The 19898-nt window shown below is 43.2% G+C and overlaps 1 non-coding gene across 1 annotated transcript; it reads left to right on the plus strand.

Moving 5' to 3' along the window:
* The first annotated feature begins 406 nt into the window (after window positions 1-406).
* On the plus strand, window positions 407-478 carry TRNAV-CAC (transfer RNA valine (anticodon CAC)). Its single transcript has one exon. It is a non-coding gene; the product is annotated as a tRNA-Val (tRNA).
* The last annotated feature ends 19420 nt before the right edge of the window (window positions 479-19898 follow it).

A 19898-nucleotide genomic window follows, 5' to 3' on the forward strand; every position in this document is an offset into this window, starting at 1 on the left:
GCACCAAAGTTGTAGATGAAGATTTCAGACGTATTTCTATAAAGACGATAACCAAAGGGGTATTATTAGAGAGGGGAGATATGAGGGGATGGCCATGGCGAAAACAGTAGAAGGGGAAGAAGTAAATATGAGAGGCAAGGACTGACCCTTGAGAGACTCTGTATTTATTCCGTCAGTCTGCAGATTTTTGTTAGTGTGCCTACTTTGACTTAGGCCACTTATTTAGTGGGCGGGAGGAGGAAGAGGAAGGGAGATGGAGACAAGAAAGTAGTGATAGAGAGGTGGGAAGATAAAGTGCTGTGCAGTTGCAGTGAAGAGAGCATTACAAGCTGGGGATATTGCAAAAGTGAGCGGCTCCAGAAAGGTTGGAAAGGATAAAACATATAAAGAGTTCACTGAGGGCACTTCCCTGGCTGTCCAGTGGTGAGGACTTGGCACTCACACTGCCAAGGCCTGGGTTCAATCCCTGGTCAGGGAACTAAAGTCCCACAAGCCACGCGGTGTGGCCAAAAAAAGAAAAAAAGAGTTCATTGGGTTTGGCAATGAGGTCTCAAGTGATCTCCATGTAGTAGACAGACTTCTAAGATGACCCTCAGTGATCTCTGCTTCCAGGAATTCATGCCCCTCTGTAAGGTCTTCCCTTTTTGTATGGTTTGGACCTAGTGACTTTCTTCTAGCGAACAGAATACAGTGAAAGTGATGGGATATTACTTCTAAGATTAAGTTTAAAAAGACTGTGGCTTCCATCTTACTCACATTCTCTCTCTCTTGCTCTCTCACTTGCTCACGCTGATAAATCCAGCTGCCATGTTATGATCTGCCCTTTGGAGAGGCCCATGGGGCGGGGAACTGGGGGTGGCCTCTGGCCAACAGCCAGCAAGAAACTGAGGCCCTCGTTCATTCCGCGTCCATGAAGAATTGCATCCTGCCAACAACTACATGACTGAACTTGAAATTGAATCCTTCCCCAGTCAAGCTTCGAAAAGAGTGCAGCTCCAGCCGACACCATAATTGCCACCTGTGAAGAGACCCTGAGCCAGAGGCTCCAGTTATGCCATGCCCAATTTCCTGAGCCACAGAAACTGTGAGATAATAAATGTATGTTGTCTTAAGTCATTAAATTTGGGGGTAATTTGTGATGCAGCGATAAGTAACTAACACACTGCACTTTGAGTAGAGTCCTGAGGGCAGGAGCCAAAGCACAAGGGATTAAGGAGCACATATAAAGAAAGGCAGGCAGGAAATAACAAGCAACTCTTCTAAGAGGTGCAATGGTGAAGGGAAGGGAGAAAGCGATATTTACTACCCCAAGCTGATTTTCCAATGGATATAATCAATTAAAATATTATTTAGAACTATTAGAATTACACAGACTTACTGTAGCCTCAGGACTATTTGAAGTGACATTACTTAAACATGCAGAGATTTATGAGTCTTTATTAGGTTAGTTCTTGCTGAGAACCTACTAAGTAATAATAACCATCACCTTTCATACTTGGATATCCATGTGCACCTGGCCACAGCCTTCTCATGTGATAGCTGTGAACGCTCACTTCCTGTGATGTAGGCTTGGCAGGCACTACCGAAGCAAGATCCATCTTTATATCTTTGTAATGGGATGAACTTGGTTCTTGTGACACAACACTTACCGTTGGCACAATAAAAACTGAGCTAGAGGGCTTCCCTGGTGCGCAGTGGTTGAGAATCTGCCTGCTAATGCAGGGGACACGGGTTCGAGCCCTGGTCTGGGAAGATCCCACATGCCACGGAGCAGCTGGGCCCGTGAGCCACAGCTACTGAGCCTGCGCGTCTGGAGCCTGTGCCCCGTGACGGGAGGGGCCGCGATAGAGAAAGGCCCGCGCACCGCGATGAAGAGCGGTCCCCGCACCGCAATGAAGAGTGGCCCCCGCTTGCCGCAACTGGAGAAAGCCCTCGCACGAACCGAAGACCCAACACAGCCAAAAATAAAATAAATAAATAAATAAAGTAGCTATAAAAATAAAAATAAAAATAAAAAAAAAAAAAACTGAGCTAGACAGATGTGACCATAAAGTACAAAGCTGGTTCCACAGACCTTGTATGGCAAAGGTGTGTGGACTCCATGTGGGGTGTGGAGTTGTAATGGGGGGAGGGGTGTCCCGGTGCAGCATGAACACATCCTTACAAGCAAACGTATTGGGAGCCCCATACTGTCATGCTTCTGAGAGTTAAGCTCAGCTTGATTACACAATTCACCCCCCTCTGCCAGCACAGAGGCCCCAGCTGTTGCTCTTAGCAAAGGACTGACATTAACTGGCACTTTATCATTTTTATGGGCAGAACACTTGATACCAGCGATATCTCTGCCAGCTTTGGAAAGAAAACTCTCCCAAGATCTCTGCATTTTGGCGACATCTGCAAAAGGCTACAACGGAGCCTACTGATTTGTGGGCACACTTTGGCATGTGCCTACGAAGCTTGACTTTCAGAGTCTTCCTAATTGCCCCAGGCAATTACTCGGCACGTAATCCCTCAGACAACCAAGTGTTCCAGAAAAGCTGTGCAGAAGCTGCCAGTCAGCTCATCCATCCCAACCCACCCTGCTGTGCTTCAGACAGTGACTTCCAATCTGCATCAGTTTGGGGCGGGGGGCAAAAAACAAAACCTGGGGCCTTGTCCAGTGGCTTCAGAAGTCTAACACCACACTCATGCATGTGCTGGAATTCACAGCATCCTGACTCAGCTGGGCCATCCTAGGAGTATGTGAGCAAATGAAACAGGTGTTTATTCATGCCATACCGATTACTGGAAAACATTTTTCCTCCTCCTAAAAGGTAATGATGGTGGTAACATACACTTAGTGCTTTTATTTATTTTTCCATTCCTTTCATTTTGATCTTTCCATGGTTAAGAAAAATGATTTTCTCTACCCAGTGCTAGGGTTTCTAAAATGCTGCTTACAAAGAGGTAAAAACGAGTGGATTAGTCACCAAAACCTATTCGCACAGATGAGTCTTCACTTTATAAGCAATAATAGCAGCAATAAAGACATGTTTCTCCCTCTGATTTAGCTTTCTTAGATCTGTAATATGTAACTAATAATTTACTTAAAAATAATTCTGTCTTCTTGGTAATGGGAGAGGTTTTGTCCCCCATCCTCACCCGCAGACTATGCACCGAGAGGGGGAAAGACAGTGAAGACATCTGAAGTTTCATTTACAGGGTGTTACTAATTTATCTCTCTACTGTTTGTTTACATGGATAGTTCCTCTCATCTTCTGTTTCAATATTGAGTGTCGCCATCATTTATTTATGTACTATTTAACAGACACGCAGCACGTACTCTGTATCAGCCACTGTTCTAAGCACGTTACGAATATGAACTCATTTCCTCTTCCGAACAACTCCATGAGGCAGGTATCATTCTCATCATCGTCCCTATTTCAGAGACGAAGAAACTAGGGCACAGAGAGGTGAAGAACTTGCCCAAAGTTGCACAGCTGGGAATGGTGGGGCTGAGATTCTTCCCCAGGCAGTCCCTGCTCAAGCCTACTGCACTCTGCTGTCTCTGTCAGTCACTTCATTAGTTTGGCTCCTGAAGGTTTTCAAAGTGCTGTTTTAAGTCACATCAAACTGCCAACCACAGAGTGTGCCCGAGCACTGAGTCCATAGAAATGATGACAGCACTGCCCGTTCTTGGTAAATGACTTTCAGCCAAGGTTGGGCCCCCAGGGGCCAGGAACATGTTGCCGGTGAGACTTGGGATCCTTGGGAACTCTTTGAAGGGTGTTCCAGTGCCTTTTTTTCCATCTAGTGAACTGCTACTCATCCTTCAAGACCTAGTTCAAACGTCCCCTCCTTTGGACATCGCCCCTGAAATCCAGGCAAGCAGGACACAGTGATGGTGGATGGGCCAGAGGGCAGTCTGAGAGAATACTCTGAGGTGAATTATGCCCAAGGCTGGGGTTTAACAAGCTCCCAGTGATGTGGGGGTAATTGCAAACATTTCTAGAGTGCTTACTATATATATGTTTATATCCATATAAATGTATATATATATCTCACATATTTTTAATGAGACACAGTTTGGTGCGAGCCATGTGGTGTTGGCCTTTGGATTCCATTTCAGCTCTGACTGTGAGAACTGGGCAAGTCCTGAGCTCCTGGATGAATTTTCTCACCCATAAAAGAATAGGTGGTGCCTTCTAGTTCCAGCACCATCTTTTATTCTGAGTAGCTTTATTTTACCCAGCTATACATTGGAGATAATAATACATCGGCCCGCTTTTCTGCCCCAGTTCTCTCCTAACTCCTGAGGCAAGTGTGAGCCTCCTGGAAGTGGATGTGGGGACCCCAGTGGCTGTGTTTGGGCACATCTTTCCTCTTTTCCTAGAACCTGCCCTACCTAGCCCCCCTCTCAATACATACACCCAATATCTGTAACTCTACCTCTCAGGAAATTAATTGTAAATACAGCGCATGTTTCAATAAGATTATTTGAAATGCAAAAACATATACTTAGAAAATTTTCAAAAACTCATAGGAAAGTTGCAAGAATCGTATCAATATGTTTCTTCCCTGAATCATTTGATAGTAAGCTGTCAACATGATGCCCTGTCACCCCTGAATGCTTTGGTGTATTTTCCTGCAAAGAAGTACATTCTCCTTTATAACCACAATATAACCATTCAACGCAGGATGTTAACACTGATGCATCACTACCATCTAATCCAAAAACTCCATTCAAGTTTCTCCAAATTCCCCAACAATGAATGTCCTTTATAACAAAAGGATCCAATCCAGGATCACCGGTAGCATTTAATTTTCTTGTCTTTTTAGTCTCCTTCAGTCTGGAATAGTTCCTCAGTCTTTCCTTGTTTTTCGTGATCTTGACATTTTTGAAGACTACAGACCATTTCTTTTGTAGAGTGTCCCTTAGTTTCTGTTTGTCTGATGTTTCCTCATGATTAGGTCCAAGTTCTGTGTCTTTTGCAGGAATAGCACAGAAGCGATGCTGTGTTCTCATTGCATCCTATCAGGTGGCCCATGATTTCAATTTGTCCCATTACTAATGATGTTCACTTTGATCACTTCATTAAGGTGGCAGTATTTGCCAGCCTTCTCCACAGTAAAGTTATTCCCTTTGTAATTAATAAGTATTCTGTGGGGAGGGGAGGTACTCTGAGACTATGTCAATATCCCATTCCTCATCAAACTTTCACCCACTAATTTTAGCATCCATTGATGTTTCTTGGCTAAATTAATTATTACTATGATGGTTGCCAAATGGTGATATTTTTTCTAATTCAATCATCCCTTAGACATTTATTAGTTGATTTTTTATGCAAGAAGCTTTTCCTTCTCCCTATTTACTCATTTATTTAAAGATGGACCTGTGGGTTCCTATGTTTCAGTAAGACTTTACAAATCTTTCTTCCCTGCCTCTTCTCAAATCTATTATGTAATCTTACACTTCTCCCTTCTGGCAGAATGTGGGGCAGACAGCAATTGAAAAATTCAGCCTGTTCTCAGAGACCTTGTCAATCTCTCCAAGCCACAGAGCCTGATTGCACAAGGTTGACCTCATAACGTTGACCTTGTAACATAAGGATTTTCATTATAAGATAATGATAGCTAATTTTATTATGCACTTAGACCATTTGCTAAGTTGTTTACATGCATTATTTGAATTCACCAATAATAAAACTCTGTGAAGTAGATGTTATCATCATCTACACTTTACATAGAAAGGGATCAAGGCATTGAGAAGTTTATTTACTTGCCCAAGGACACACAGCCTGTAAGTGTCCAAGTAAGGACCTCAATCTGTATGAGTCCTAAACTGCTGCCAATGATCACGTTGCTGTCTTGTCCCCAACTTACCTTCTGCAAACACAGAAGGCCCTGAGACCTGCCTGAGTAATCACTTTCCATTTGATCCTCATTTTTATTTGTTCACTGGGCCAAAGTGCTAGCCTCTTCAGCAATCTGTCCTTGGAGTATAGCTTTCTTAAATCCATCATGGGGACTGAGGTTGAACCGGTTTGCTAGATAAAAACAGAGATTGTCAAACTCCAGGTGTGAAAAGTCAGCAGGCTTCAGAGACACTGAATTCAATGACGAAATAAAATCAGAAGACTAAAAAACCCAGCACCCTCCCTAGCCCCCAATGCTAGCTTTAAGACCTAAGATTTTGGGGCTTAGACTTAAATTTCCCAATGAATGTTCCAGTCAGAGTGGGGCATGCACAATGAACTGGGCTCCGCGGTGACATTCCCTTCCCTGCCAACGTCTTTGCTGAGCTTGGACACATCAGGCTGCTTGGAGTTAAGCCCCTGAGGTCGTACAGTTTGCAATTCATGCTGAAAGTCTGAGGCATTAAGGCCAACACACAGCAAGCCTTCCCTGAGTGTGACTGTGGGAGACTGGTGCTGGGGTACCTCATTCCCCACCCCCGACCCCTGTTCATTCATTCATTCATCGAATGTTTATTAAGCACCGTTGTCCAGGTGATGTAGTACAAGGTGACTAAAATCCTTGATCACAGAATTGAGTCATCAATTGGAGGAGTGAGACAAGTATGTGGGACTCCAGAAGTATGACCAGTGCTAAGGGAATAAAATACAATCCCTCATTCAACAGCTAGTCTCAAAACTCCATACTTCCCAAATGTCCCACAAAGATTATGTGTTCCTGTATTCCTTCATGCATTCAGTGAAGGACTATTTACTGACAATCTGCTCTGTGCTGGGCACCAGAAGCAGGGAGAAGGACAGCAGCCCTCAGAGAACTCACTGTCCTGCCCAGGAAATTGTCAAGTGGAGGGACAATGACAGTCCCCATTGGGAGAGACCCAGGCTTCAAGAAGCATAGGGTAGGAATCCCCACCTAGTCTGGATGAGAGTTAAAGAAGGCTCCGAAGGCTTTCCAGAAGAAGCGGCCTTGCAGCTGTGAGGGGAAGTCTGCCAGATCAAAGGGGAATTGGGTTTTCATGAGACCCAGGAGGCCCGGAGAGCAAGACAGCAGGCAAGATGAGGGCTGGAGCCGAGGGGCTCGGGAAAGATGAGGCCTCAGGGGTCATGGGTGCAGCCCAGCTAATGGAGACTGAGCTGTAACCTGAGGAAAGGAGGCTCCTGAGAGCAAATCAGGAAAAGCAGGATAAGGGAAGAGGACCCCAGGCTGCCACTGCAGAGAGCCTATCTAGGCCCTATTTCTCCTGCTAGCAACAGTCTCAAAGGCGCACCGAATACCCCTGAAGGAATCAAAATATGGTTCTAGTTACTACAAGTTTTCACCAGATTCCCCTAACACAACTGGTGAAAAGTAAATAGCTCTTGTCCCTGCTCAAAGGAGTCCTCAAGTGGAGCTTGTGAACACACGCATGTGCATGTGCAAACACACACACACTTCTTGCTAACCTTACTTATCTCTGTTGATATTGTTTGCGCAGGCCTGTGCAACTTTCCAGGGGCAGCTACTACCCAGGCCTCTGGCTGGTGACCACATTTGTCATGGCCTTGGCAGCCAGCCAAAAAGTTGAAACCACAAAATTCATGGCTTAGGGCAATTTACTAGAAGTACTGATTCATTTTATTGCATTTAAAAGATGTTAAGAGGCCTCCAAAGAAATATCCATTCCAGCCTGTTGTGACCTGCTCCTAGCTTAACTTCTGGGTCCTCAAGCTCGCTGTGGCCAGCAGCCTCGGGCTGTCTTTCCCACTGACTGCAGAGAAGGCCCTCGCACTCTGCTGCCCTATCGCCCTGGGAGCTACAGAAGGAGGGGTCTGGAGAGGGAGGTGAGACTTCTGATCAGAATTTCACCTTAAGAGCCCAACCCTGCAGCGCTTAGGAAATCCAGTGCTGTGTTATGTAAAGTCCATAGGCAGACCTGGTAGACCACGGCTTTACTGCCTTCAACCTCTGCAACCTTGGGCGTGTCACACAAGCTCTCTGACTCTCAGCTTCCTCTTCAGTACAATGAGAATAAGCCAATATTGGAGGCTTTGAGGGATGGTTAAACAAGATGACTGATGTAAAAGCACTCTGTAAACTCAGAAATATAAATATTTCTGCTGTCATTTTTCTCTTTGCCCAAAGGAAAGACCTGAGAAAGAGCCAACTGGTTACCTACTCGAGGCAGAAATGGCAGCAGGAATTGCTGGAGAGAGAGAGAGGACACCAGGGCTCTTGGCAGGGAAGAGGCTTGCAGGGCAGAATTGGGCAACTGGCCAAGCAGGCTTCAGGACCACAGTCTCCTGGTGGCCTTATGTGGGGTGTGCGCTTCGTCTTGTCTGACACTCTGATTTTCCCAGGCTGCCTTCTGAGAATACCCAGGTGTCCACGAGATCCAGTGCCTGGAGTCAGCCCCACTGTGTTCAGTACTCAGGGCTGTTTTTCTCCAAGAGTGCAACACACAGTCAGGATTGGTATCAACTTTTAACTCATGCCATCCCCATAAGGAAGAACAACTATGATTAACCCCATTTTACAGATGAAGGGATTGGAGCCTACAGGGGTTTCGAAGACATGCTCAAAGTCACAGTCAATGGTATTTTCCTTCCAGTATCCAAACAATGTCTTTGAAATATATTTATTCAGTCAACACATATTTATTGAACACCTACAAACAGCTAGACTTGTTCTAGGGGAAGGGGTTGCATAGATGACTAAGAACAACAAAAGTCACCAAAATTCCTGCCCTTAGAGAATACATAGATTCTAGAGAGAGGAAAACAACAAATGAACTTGCAAAGAAAGGTATTAACAAGCTAATTCCCCATAGAAGTAAGGGTCAGAAAGGCAGTAACAGAGGGAAGATCTTTCCGAGGAGGAGGGGGAGAAGGAGAAGGAGGTGGTTGTTGAGCTGATACCACGTGACACATGAGGAGAAAGAGTTTCCAGGCAGAGGGATGAAGAGGAAGAGCTTCCACAGACGTGTGGTTGCCAAGGGGGAGAGGGATGGGGGAGGGATGGAGTGGGAGTTTGGGATTAGCAGATGCAAACTAACATATGTAGAATGGATAAATAACAAGGTCCTACGGTACAGCACAGAAAACTGTATTCAATATCCTGTGATAAACCATAATGGAAAAGAATACGAAAAAGAATGTATATATATGTCTAACTGAATCACTTTGCTGTATAGTAGAAATTAACAGAACATTGTACATCAACTATACTTCAATAAAATAAAGTTTTTAAAAAACAGAAAGAGTTTCCATGTAGAGTGATAAAGAGGAAGGGAAGAGTTTCCAGGCAGAGGGAGTAGCAAGTGAACAGGCCCTAAGGCAGGACTGAGCCCTACAGGAAGAGAGCGTGTTCAAGGACCAGTGTGACCGGAGGGTCATGAATGACGGGGGAAGAATGAAAGGAGAGGAGATCCAAGAGAGATCGGCAGGGGCCAAACATGGAGGGCCTTGTAGACCAGTGTAGAGAGTTTGCATTTTATTCTAAGTACCCTGGGAAACTATCACAGTAGCCAACGTGAACTTCCATATTAGTTGTTTTAAAACCTCCTCTGGGGGACCTCCCTGGTGGTCCAGTGGTTAAGACTCTGCGCTCCCAATGCAGGGGGTCCGGGTTCGATCCCTGGTCAGGGAACTAGATCCCACATGCTGCAACTAAGGAGCCTGCCTGCTATAACTAAGACCCAGTGCAACCAAATCAATAAATATTAAAACCTCCGCTGTAGGACTGCTAGTGTCTTACAGTGATAAATAAGAGTGTTATGTAAGATAAGAAGTTTGATGGGCAACGTATGTCATTAGAACAGAAAGAGCAACTGATAGAGCCAAGGCCCCCTCCCCTGAAGCAACTCTTGCCCATAAAGAGGGACCACTGAGCCCACTGACTTGAAGGCTCCTCGCTGGAGGACCTGGCTCCACGCTGCTGGGCGCTGTTCAGAGGGTCACTGCCCGAGGCTCCTTGGGAATGGAAGCTGGCTCCTGCGCACGCCCGTGAGACCCATGGCCAGACCTGTGGCTGGACCCCAGCCCGCTCGCTGCTCGTGCGGAGACGCCTCCTCCCTGGACTCCTCCTTGGAGTGGTCCCTTACCCCCTTTCTGTCTTCCCTACTCTGACCAACCTATGTTGTGTGCTAATTGGGTGCAATCAACTGAGTGATCCGTGAATTGAATATTGGCTACATTTGGTGTATCTCCAATCCTGTGGTCCTTCCCTGGCCTCACTGCTGGGCCCTGTGACAAAACAGGGATTCACATGATCTGGCCAAAAGGTGTGGAATAAGTTGCAGGGAACAAGAGTGGCTGGAAGCAGGTAGATGGGTCAGGCAGCCATTGAAAGAAGTAGTTCTGACTGGAGCTGCCAATGCTGGAGACAGAGCGAGATGGGTAGATTCGGGATTCGCTGATGCATGGAGGACGGAGTAGTGAAAAGCGAGGAATCAGGGCTCAGAGGAACTGTGGGGGGCGGAGCCATTCCTCAGAAGGAGGATCTGGTGAAGCAGTAGCTTGGTGGGGTAGGTCGGGGTGTGCTGTGAGACCCATGGGTTGGGGCAGGCCACGTTAAATTTGAGATATCTGTTCTAGGCCCTGGGGGGTAAACGATGGACAAGAATAGGTACAGTCCCTGGCCTCAACTGTGGTCTCCAATAGAGGCTCTTAACTGGGGTCCATGAATATGCTTGAGGGGAGTCTGTGGACCTCCTGAAAGTCCATCACTAAATGTCCCTCCACCTGAATCCTTTTGGGATTGTGATCAAAACTATTGATTTCCTCAGAAAAAAAAGAACAGACACACACATACACACACACACACAGTAGGGCTGATACTCCCTCCTGTAAGACTTATATTGTAATGCTATTGAACTCTATGCAGAGCCCTGCACCTACTCAGCGATTTCGCACCTCCTAGCCTTTGCTCGTGAAGTCCGGCCACCCGGAAGGACTGCCCTTCATCTCGTGCCCCTGGTGCTTAGCTAACCTCTGATCATATTTCTTATCTCTGTGCCTTTCCCTGAATGAGAAATATACACCTGGTCCAGGCCCTCCTTGAACTGATGGTCTAGCCAGGGAATACAGACATAAAACAAGGAATGACCATAAAGTGGGATGAGCTCCTTGAAGGAGAAGTGCAGGGTGCTGGGGGACAGAGAAATCTAACCTCATCATAGGTGCTGGTGGGGAAGTCCATCAGGAGAGAGTTCCTGGAAGCAGCGATCTGGACATCAAGAACTGAAAGAGAAACAGCATGGGGCAGGTGGGGAGGGGGACAGGGAAGAAAAGCGTGTGTCTGGCAGGGAGAGAGCATGTCTAAAGGCCTGGCGTGAGGGGGCCATGGAGTATAAGGGAGAATACTTGGGAGAGGGCCTTGTAGGTCCAGTAAAGCTTCAATGGGAAGGCACTGAGAAGTTTGAAGGGGGACAGGACGTGATCAGATTTGTACCGGGGAAAGAGCACTCACTGCTGGGCGCAGCATGGTTGGAGGAGGGGCTGAGAGGAGGGCAGGCGGCCCTGTTCCTGCTGTAACCATCCCAGGGACAGGCGAGCGTGAGGAAGGAGGGAGCTGCCACTTCCTTCCTCCCACTCTCTACCTTAAGCCCCTTTTGAAACCACAATCATTTCTACCAACAGAAAGTGGCTTATTTTTCTTGGCCAAGAGGCCAAAACTCATCCTTTCTTGCCCATAGCCCATTTGGGCATCTGATAGAAAAGAGACTACGTCCCAGAGAATATGTCCCTGCTCCGTAGAAAAAGAGATGTGTTTAGACCCCACCTTTCTTCGGAACCCTCTAAGCCTGACCTTCCGAATTACTTGGAAGCACTTACTGCTGCGGATGGTGAGTGGTGGGCTTGCAAGCCCCAGTACGGCATTCTCGGGCCACACTCCCATCAGCCTGGCAGGAGGTGGAGAAATGGGATGGTCCCGGGATATGGGGGAGGGTGTCAGGGGACCCACAGAGAGAGAGGGCTTGGATCTTCTCAAGTTGACACAAAGGATTTCTCTCAAGACTGGGAGGTATAGGAAGAATGTAGCATTTGATTCTGGTTTATAATTAACTGGTGGAGTAGTCATAGGGGTAGATTTTGGAGACCATAATGCTTTCAAAATCCCTTCTGTGGTTTCCTGTGCTTTAGGGCTTATTAGTGTCCGAAGGTTGGAGGCTCTGTCCAAAACGTGCTCAGGGCATTGGAAATACTTCATGGGATCATATCCTTCTACCTTATGCATGGCATAGGTTTTGAACACAGGCTCAAGAGTCAGACTGCCTGAATTCAAAACGTGACACTGTTACTTAGCTGGGTGACACTGGTTAACACAACTGCTGGGAGCCTCTGTTTACCCGTTGGAAAATCAGGATGCTGATATTACCAACTTCACAGGATTGTTGTGAGGGTAAAATAGGATGGCACATGCCAAGTACCTGGTACATCATGTTAATAGTAGTTATTGAATACTTACTATTAACCTGTAACGAAACCATCTGGCAATTCAAACTTCCTCCCCACCCCCAATGTTGATTATCTTACTTCTTATGCTACAAACAAACACTTTTAGAGACTTCCTTAAATACTCTGGAATAAAGAGTCTCAAACAAGATTAGCCTAAAAACCAGTGCTTGGAGCTATGAAAGAATTGATTTGTTTTCTAACGTGAGTGATTTTGCTCAATCTAAGGAAACACGAAAAAGTGGAGAAAAACAATAAGACCAAATTTTAAACTTTGTATCATAATGCAGAAAAGGAGTAAACGTTTAGAAAGACAAACCCAGTGCCATCCACAATGAAACTAGAAAGCACAAACACTAACAATGGTTGTGTCTGAGTGATGAGGCCGTTCGTATTCTCTTTTCTTTTTTTTTCAACAAACCTGCATTTTCTGACTTTCCTTTAAGGAACTTATATTACTTATACACATTTTTTAAAATTACAAGTAAAAAGAAGAGAAAAAGCAGTGCAAATGCTGTCTTAAACTTCAATCTGAAAGTTCATAGCAGTGCAAAATAAGCTAATTACAGCTTCAAAAAATTAACTAGTTTAATTCATGCTGTTTGTTCACTGAGAGTTAATTTAATATACTTATCCTAGAAAATAATGCATTATTCAGTTTAATCAATATTCATTTGTTCTTTGCATAATCATATTTGCAAAAGCATTTATTAACAATGTGCCTGCAGACTCCCAGGGAAAGGCCATGCTATAAGTAGAGTAAAAATTTTGAAATAAAAGAAAAACAAAGAATTTGCCAACATTAGGCAAATGATTGATTCTAATATGCTGCAGGTTTTCATTTAAAATGCAGCCAGGAGTCTTTTGTATATGTGTTTTCACTGGAAGCAGCAACAGATACACCGTCAAATTAATGAATATCATGTTAATTCAGAAGGAAATTAAATCTGGGTTGTTATTGAATAGTTGGCATATTGGTACATGTGACACTGGCTCTTTCTACATAACCTCAGTTGACTGGAACAGTCAATGCAATGGATATTTGCAAATGTTTGTTCTTCTGTAGCTAAGAAATACATATTTTTCCATTTAAGTCCAGATGCTTAACGTGATGTAGACACAGATAAAGACTCATGTTAGGTTTCTCAAACATCGGGACTTGAAAAATGTCACCTTTTAGGAATAAAGAGAAGTGTCCTATGAAAGAGTCCTATTTGCATTGTTGAATTTTTCTTTGAAAATATTTCTTAGATTGTGATTATTATTTTTTATTGATTCATTTTATGTGATATTTCAGAGCTCAAACTTTCAAGAAAAAATGGGAAACTGGATTTAGAGAATTGTTGACTAGCCTCCATATGACGCTAAGGACAATACACCCTTTGGAGAATGGGTAACGTTACAGTGATGCCTTCATTTCCATTTTATTTGTTTAGTATTTTTTAGCTGAAATATAGTTGCAAATATTTAAAAAAATAAAGTAACGAATTAAAGCTATTTTCAGGTAGGTTGGAAACCTGGAGGAAAATACAGCTTGGGGACAGAGGTTGTGGGAGGCTAGGGTAAACACTAAATAAAGATATAATAGATTATATTCACTTCCAGATTGGAGAACTAACCCTGAAGAATTTTACATGGTTCTTTCCATGACATACAACTTAAACGGTTTTTTAATCCTAAGGAGAAGTGTTTAAAGACTTAAATTCCATTATTATTCAGAAACAGCGCTAAGAAAAAGGTGCCTACTAGTAGTAAGGTAGTACCCCACAAATGGGGGCAGGTTGAGGAGAAAAAGTAGTATTAAGAAAATTTTCATTGTCAGAATGGTCATGGATATCTTCCGAATATGAGTAGATCCCATTTAAACACAACTCATTAGGTAGAATATACTTACAGAAGTAACAAAGTATGGTAATAATCCTTCAGCCAGCATCTGATGCCTCAACTATGCAAAAAGATAAGGTGTCTTCTCCCTACTGAACTTAAAAGGGCATTGAGCAAACATTGCAACTCCTGGCAGCCTTGAACAGGGTAATTAAATAAACAGTGAAGGGATTTCCTATAAGACAAACCTCTCTACAGAAGGGGCAGCTAAATGCTTTGAGTTTTCAAAGAAAATATTTATCTAGGGAGAGGTGAGCAATGGAACACATTTAACAACTAAGGTAACACACAGGACATGTCTCCTTCAGATGTAATTCCATATCAAACTCAGAGGCTTCTCAGCTTGTGATTTTAGAAATAACCCTTAATATCATGGATGGTCCCAAGGACCCGCTTTTTTCCTCCTCCACCAGCACAGTCTTAGGAGTTTGTTAAAGAAAAACTTCATTTGAATATCCTGTCAGATCAGCACAGGTACAGTAGCCCAGGAGAAAAATAGTTTACAACCCAACTCGTGGTCGTAGCACGGTGACTTTAATTCTTAAAGACACATGCCTACTTTGCAGATGCCCATTGGTCAGGGTTCATCCTTGTCGATCAGGGGCACTATGTCTTATGCAGGGGAGACCTTTCTCAGTTCAGGAGATGTTGTATTGGGACGGGATCATCTCAGAGAAAAAAAGGTCCTGTAGGACACAGAGTTAGTTGCTCAGACGCCAGCAAACTCACCTGATAATCCAGCTGTAGACTCCAGAGGGCTGCAGCTGGATAAACAAAGCTGCTCTGTCATTTACTTAAAAAAACAATATGATAAAAACCCTCCAGAAAGTAGGCATAGAGGGAACTTACCTCAACATAATAAAGGCCATATATGACAAACCCACAGCCAACATCATTCTCAATGGTGATAAACTGAAATCATTTCCTCTAAAATCAGGAACAAGACAAGGTTGCCCACTCTCACCACTATTATTCAACATAGTTTTGGAAGTTTTAGCCACAGCAATCAGAGAAGAAAAAGAAATAAAAGGAATCCAAATCGGAAAAGAAGAAGTAAAGCTGTCACTCTTTGCAGATGACATGATACTGTACATAGAGAATCCTAAAGATGCTCCCAGAAAACCACTAGAGCTAATCAATGAATTTGGTAAAGTAGCTGGATACAAAATTAATGCACAGAAATTTCTTGCATTCCTATACACTAATGATGACAAATCTGAAAGAGAAATTAAGGAAACACTCCCATTTACCATTGCAACAAAAAGAATAAAATACCTAGGAATAAACCTACCTAAGGAGACAAAACACCTGTATGCAGAAAACTATAAGACACTGATGAAAGAAATTAAAGATGATACAAACAGATGGAGAGATATACCATGTTCTTGGATTGGAAGAATCAATATTGTGAAAATGACGATACTACCCAAAGCAATCTACAGATTCAATGCAATCCCTATCAAACTACCAATGGCATTTTTCACAGGACTAGAACAAAAAATTTCACAATTTGTATGGAAACACAAAAGACCCCGAATAGCCAAAGCAATCTTGAGGAAGAAAAATGGAGCTGGAGGAATCAGGCTCCCTGACTTCAGACTATACTACCAAGCTACAGTAATCAAGACAGTATGGCACTGGCACAAAAACAGAAATATAGATCAATGGAACAGGATAGAAAGCCCAGAGATAAACCCATGCACATACGGTCACCTTATCTTTGATAAAGGAGGCAAAAATATACAATGGAGAAAAGACAGCCTCTTCAATAAGTGGTGCTGGGAAAACTGGACAGCTACATGTAAAAGAATGAAATTAGAAAACTCCCTAACACCATACACAAAAATAAACTCAAAGTGGATTAAAGACCTAAATGTAAGGCCAGACACTATCAAACTCTTAGAGGAAAACATAGGCAGAACGCTCTATGACATAAATCACAGCAAGATGCTTTTTGACCCACCTCCTAGAGAAAGGGAAATAAAAACAAAAATAAACAAATGGGACCTAATGAAACTTAAAAGCTTTTGCACAGCAAAGGAAACCATAAACAAGACGAAAAGACAACCCTCAGAATGGGAGAAAATATTTGCAAACCAAGCAACTGATAAAGCATTAATCTCCAAAATATACAAGGAGCTCATGCAGCTCAATATCAAAAAAACAAACAACCCAATCCAAAAATGGGCTGAATACCTAAACACATTTCTCCAAAGAAGATATAAAGATTGCTAACAAACACATGAAAGGATGCTCAACATCACTAATCATTAGAGAAATGCAAATCAAAACTACAATGAGATATCACCTCACACCAGCCAGAATGGCCATCATCAAAAAATCTACAAACAATAAATGCTGAGAGGGTGTGGAGAAAAGGGAACCCTCTTGCACTGCTGGTGGGAATGTAAGTTGATACAGCCACTATGGAGAACAATATGGAGGCTCCTTAAAAAACTAAAAATAGAACTACCATACGACCCTGCAATCCCACTACTGGGCATATACCCTGAGAAAACCATAATTCAAAAAGAGTCATGGACCACAGTGTTCATTGCAGCACTATTTACAATAGCCAGGACATGGAAGCAACCTAAGTGTCCATTGACAGATGAATGGTTAGAGAAGATGTGGCACATATATACAATGGAATATTACTCAGCCATAAAAAGAAATGAAACTGAGTTATTTGTAGTGAGGTGGATGGACCTAGAGTCTGTTATACAGAGTGAAGTAAGTCAGAAAGAGAAAAACAAATACTGTATGCTAACACATATATATAGAATCTTAAAAAAAAAAAACTTCTGAAGAACCTAGGGGCAGGACAGGAATAAAGACTCAGATGTAGAGAATGGACTTGAGGACACGGGGAGGGGGAAGGGTAAGCTGGGACGAAGTGAGAGAGTGGCATGGACATATATACACTACCAAATGTAAAATAGATAGCTAGTGGGAAGCAGCCATATAGCACAGGGAGATCAGCTCGGTGCTTTGTGTCCACCTAGAGGGGTGGGATAGGGAGGGTGGTAGGGAGGGAGATGCAAGAGGGAAGAGATATGGGGATATATGTATACGTATAGCTGATTCACTTTGTTGCAGAGCAGAAACTAACACACCATTGTAAAGCAATTATACTCCAATAAAGATATTTTTTTAAAAAACAATAAACACTCTTCCAAATCCAAGGGGAAAGTTTTATAAAGGACCCCAAGGAATGTATTCCATGTTACCTAGAGGGGTTTTTAACTTTTTCATTCTTTTTTTTAAATTTTTTTTTATTTTTACAAGAGATAAATAGATTGACACCAAGCATTGTACATGGAAAACTTTTTCATTCTTATGCCAATTTCTTGCCAAAATGAAGAGCTACCATATTATATTTACAAATACACTTGTTAAACCAGGAGATCTTTTAGATTAATTACCCTGTGATTTAACAGTTGCTGTGGTATTGCCATTGTATGCAAAAGTAAGGATATAATCATAGCTAATCTTTGCCGCTACCTCTAGCGGGTCTCAGTGTTATCCCTTATTTAGCAAAACTTGGTATTTCCTACACATTCCACTCCCCCCAATATTGCAGTGTTATACTGTGATTCGTGCGTTTATTGCACCTGTATATCTCTAATAAGTCTGTATTTCTTAAGTGGGCTGGCTACAGGGATGAGTTTCTAGAACTGTGAATTTGCTTAAAACAGACAGTAATGTAAAGTCGTATAACATCAAGCAATGTTGCTCTTAATTCTTTGAAACTAGCCATCCCAAAGGATCTGCCTCCAAAATCCTATGAATCCAATAAGAAAAATATACCTGTGTTCAAATTAAGCCACTCATTTAAAACTCTTTTTAATAGGAAAACTTTCAAAATATACAAGTAAAAAGAATAGTACAGTTAAGCCCCATTGCCATCCTTGCTTCATCTCTTCACCGCCTACCTGTGTTGGGCTGAATTATGTTAAAGCAAATGCCAGAATCGTGTCATTTCTCCTCTGTGTACTTCAGGATACCTTTTAAAAATATATGGGCAGGGGCTTCCCTGGTGGCGCAGTGGTTGAGAATCTGCCTGCCAATGCAGGGCACACGGGTTCGAGCCCTCGTCTGGGAAGATCCCACATGCCACGGAGCAACTGGGCCCGTGAGCCACAATTACTGAGCCTGCGCGTCTGGAGCCTGTGCTCCGCAACAAGAGAGGCCGCGATGGTGAGAGGCCCGCGCACCGCGATGAAGAGTGGTCCCCACTTGCCGCAACTAGAGAAAGCCCTCGCACAGAAACGAAGACTCAACACAGTCATAAATAAATAAATAAATAAATAAATAAAAGAACGTGAATTTCTAAAAAAAAAAAACTTGCCCGGTCCAAAATGGCATTCATTAAAAATATATATATATATATATATATATATATGGGCATTTTCTTAGTTAACCAGAATGCCATTTTCATAGCGAATATAATTAATGACAATTTCTTGTCATCATGTAATACCCAATTCATAGTCACATTTCCCAGATTTCCTCCAAATCCAAACCACTCCATTTAATCATTCCTCTATGGGAGCAAGGAGGAGCATCGGGTTAGAGCTCCTTACCAAGTTTTCTATACAGAACAACCCTTCCAGTTCACACCCCGGGGCCCCCCACTTGTTTGTTGAATCTGGCCTTTCTCTTGTTTGAGGAAAGAAATCAAAGGTAACACAAGGAAAGGTAGTTTTTCCAGGGCAGCTGCAGCTCCCAGAATTGAAGCCCAAGAATGCTGCTATTGATTTCTGCAGTCTTCTGCCCAAGTGCAGTAATTCTCCTAGTGAATATTGCAGGCATATTGAAAAGGCCAACTTCCTAGCTGTCTCTGTTCTCTGTTCACTGTGTGCGTCTGCAGTTAACTGAGAAGCTGATTAAAGAATCAACTAACCCAAATTGAGTGGTTTTGTTGTCCCCTTTTTCATTTGATTCAGCTATAAAAGATTAAGTAAATGCATTTCCCCTCCTTCCCAAAGGTGCAAAATCTCGAACGCATGCCAGCTAACTGTTCTCTCCTATGACTAATTGATGTTTTGCACTCACAGCCTTGAAAAATAATCCTTTCCATGCCCAGTGATGGTTGTAATGAGATATATTATGCTGACAGCTTGAGCCCTCACGAAGGTATGGAGTTCAGCTTGTAAATAATTGTGTGTGCAATTTAAAAATTTCCTCTAAAAGGTGCACTGTTTGGGATGGAGTCTGTGCTTGCCAGCACTTGGCCAGCTGTGCCCAAAGGTGCAGCTCAGACACTGGCCCCAGAACCTTCAACCAGCCATGTGTAACCTGGGGCTGCTGTATAAGTCACCTGGCATCTAGCACCATGTTTGGCAAATGGGGATTAGTCAACAAATGTTTGTAGAATGAATGAATGAATAAATGAATGAGTGAGGACCAAAAGAAATCAGTCTTAACACAGTAAAGGTTTATTTCTCACCAAAGAAAGAAAAAGAAAAACTAAATCAGCCCAGTCCCAGACGAGCACACAGGAGGCTAGCAGCTCAGTGGGGTTCTGACTGAGCTCAATCCCACGTGCGATGAACAGAGGCTATTGGTTGACTCATTTCAAATGAGTTTTTAATGTGTTTTTTCTCAAAAGATATGCTCATCTCC

The sequence above is a fragment of the Balaenoptera acutorostrata genome, chromosome X (assembly GCF_949987535.1).
Source record: "Balaenoptera acutorostrata chromosome X, mBalAcu1.1, whole genome shotgun sequence".
In the NCBI taxonomy this organism is placed as follows: domain Eukaryota; kingdom Metazoa; phylum Chordata; class Mammalia; order Artiodactyla; family Balaenopteridae; genus Balaenoptera; species Balaenoptera acutorostrata.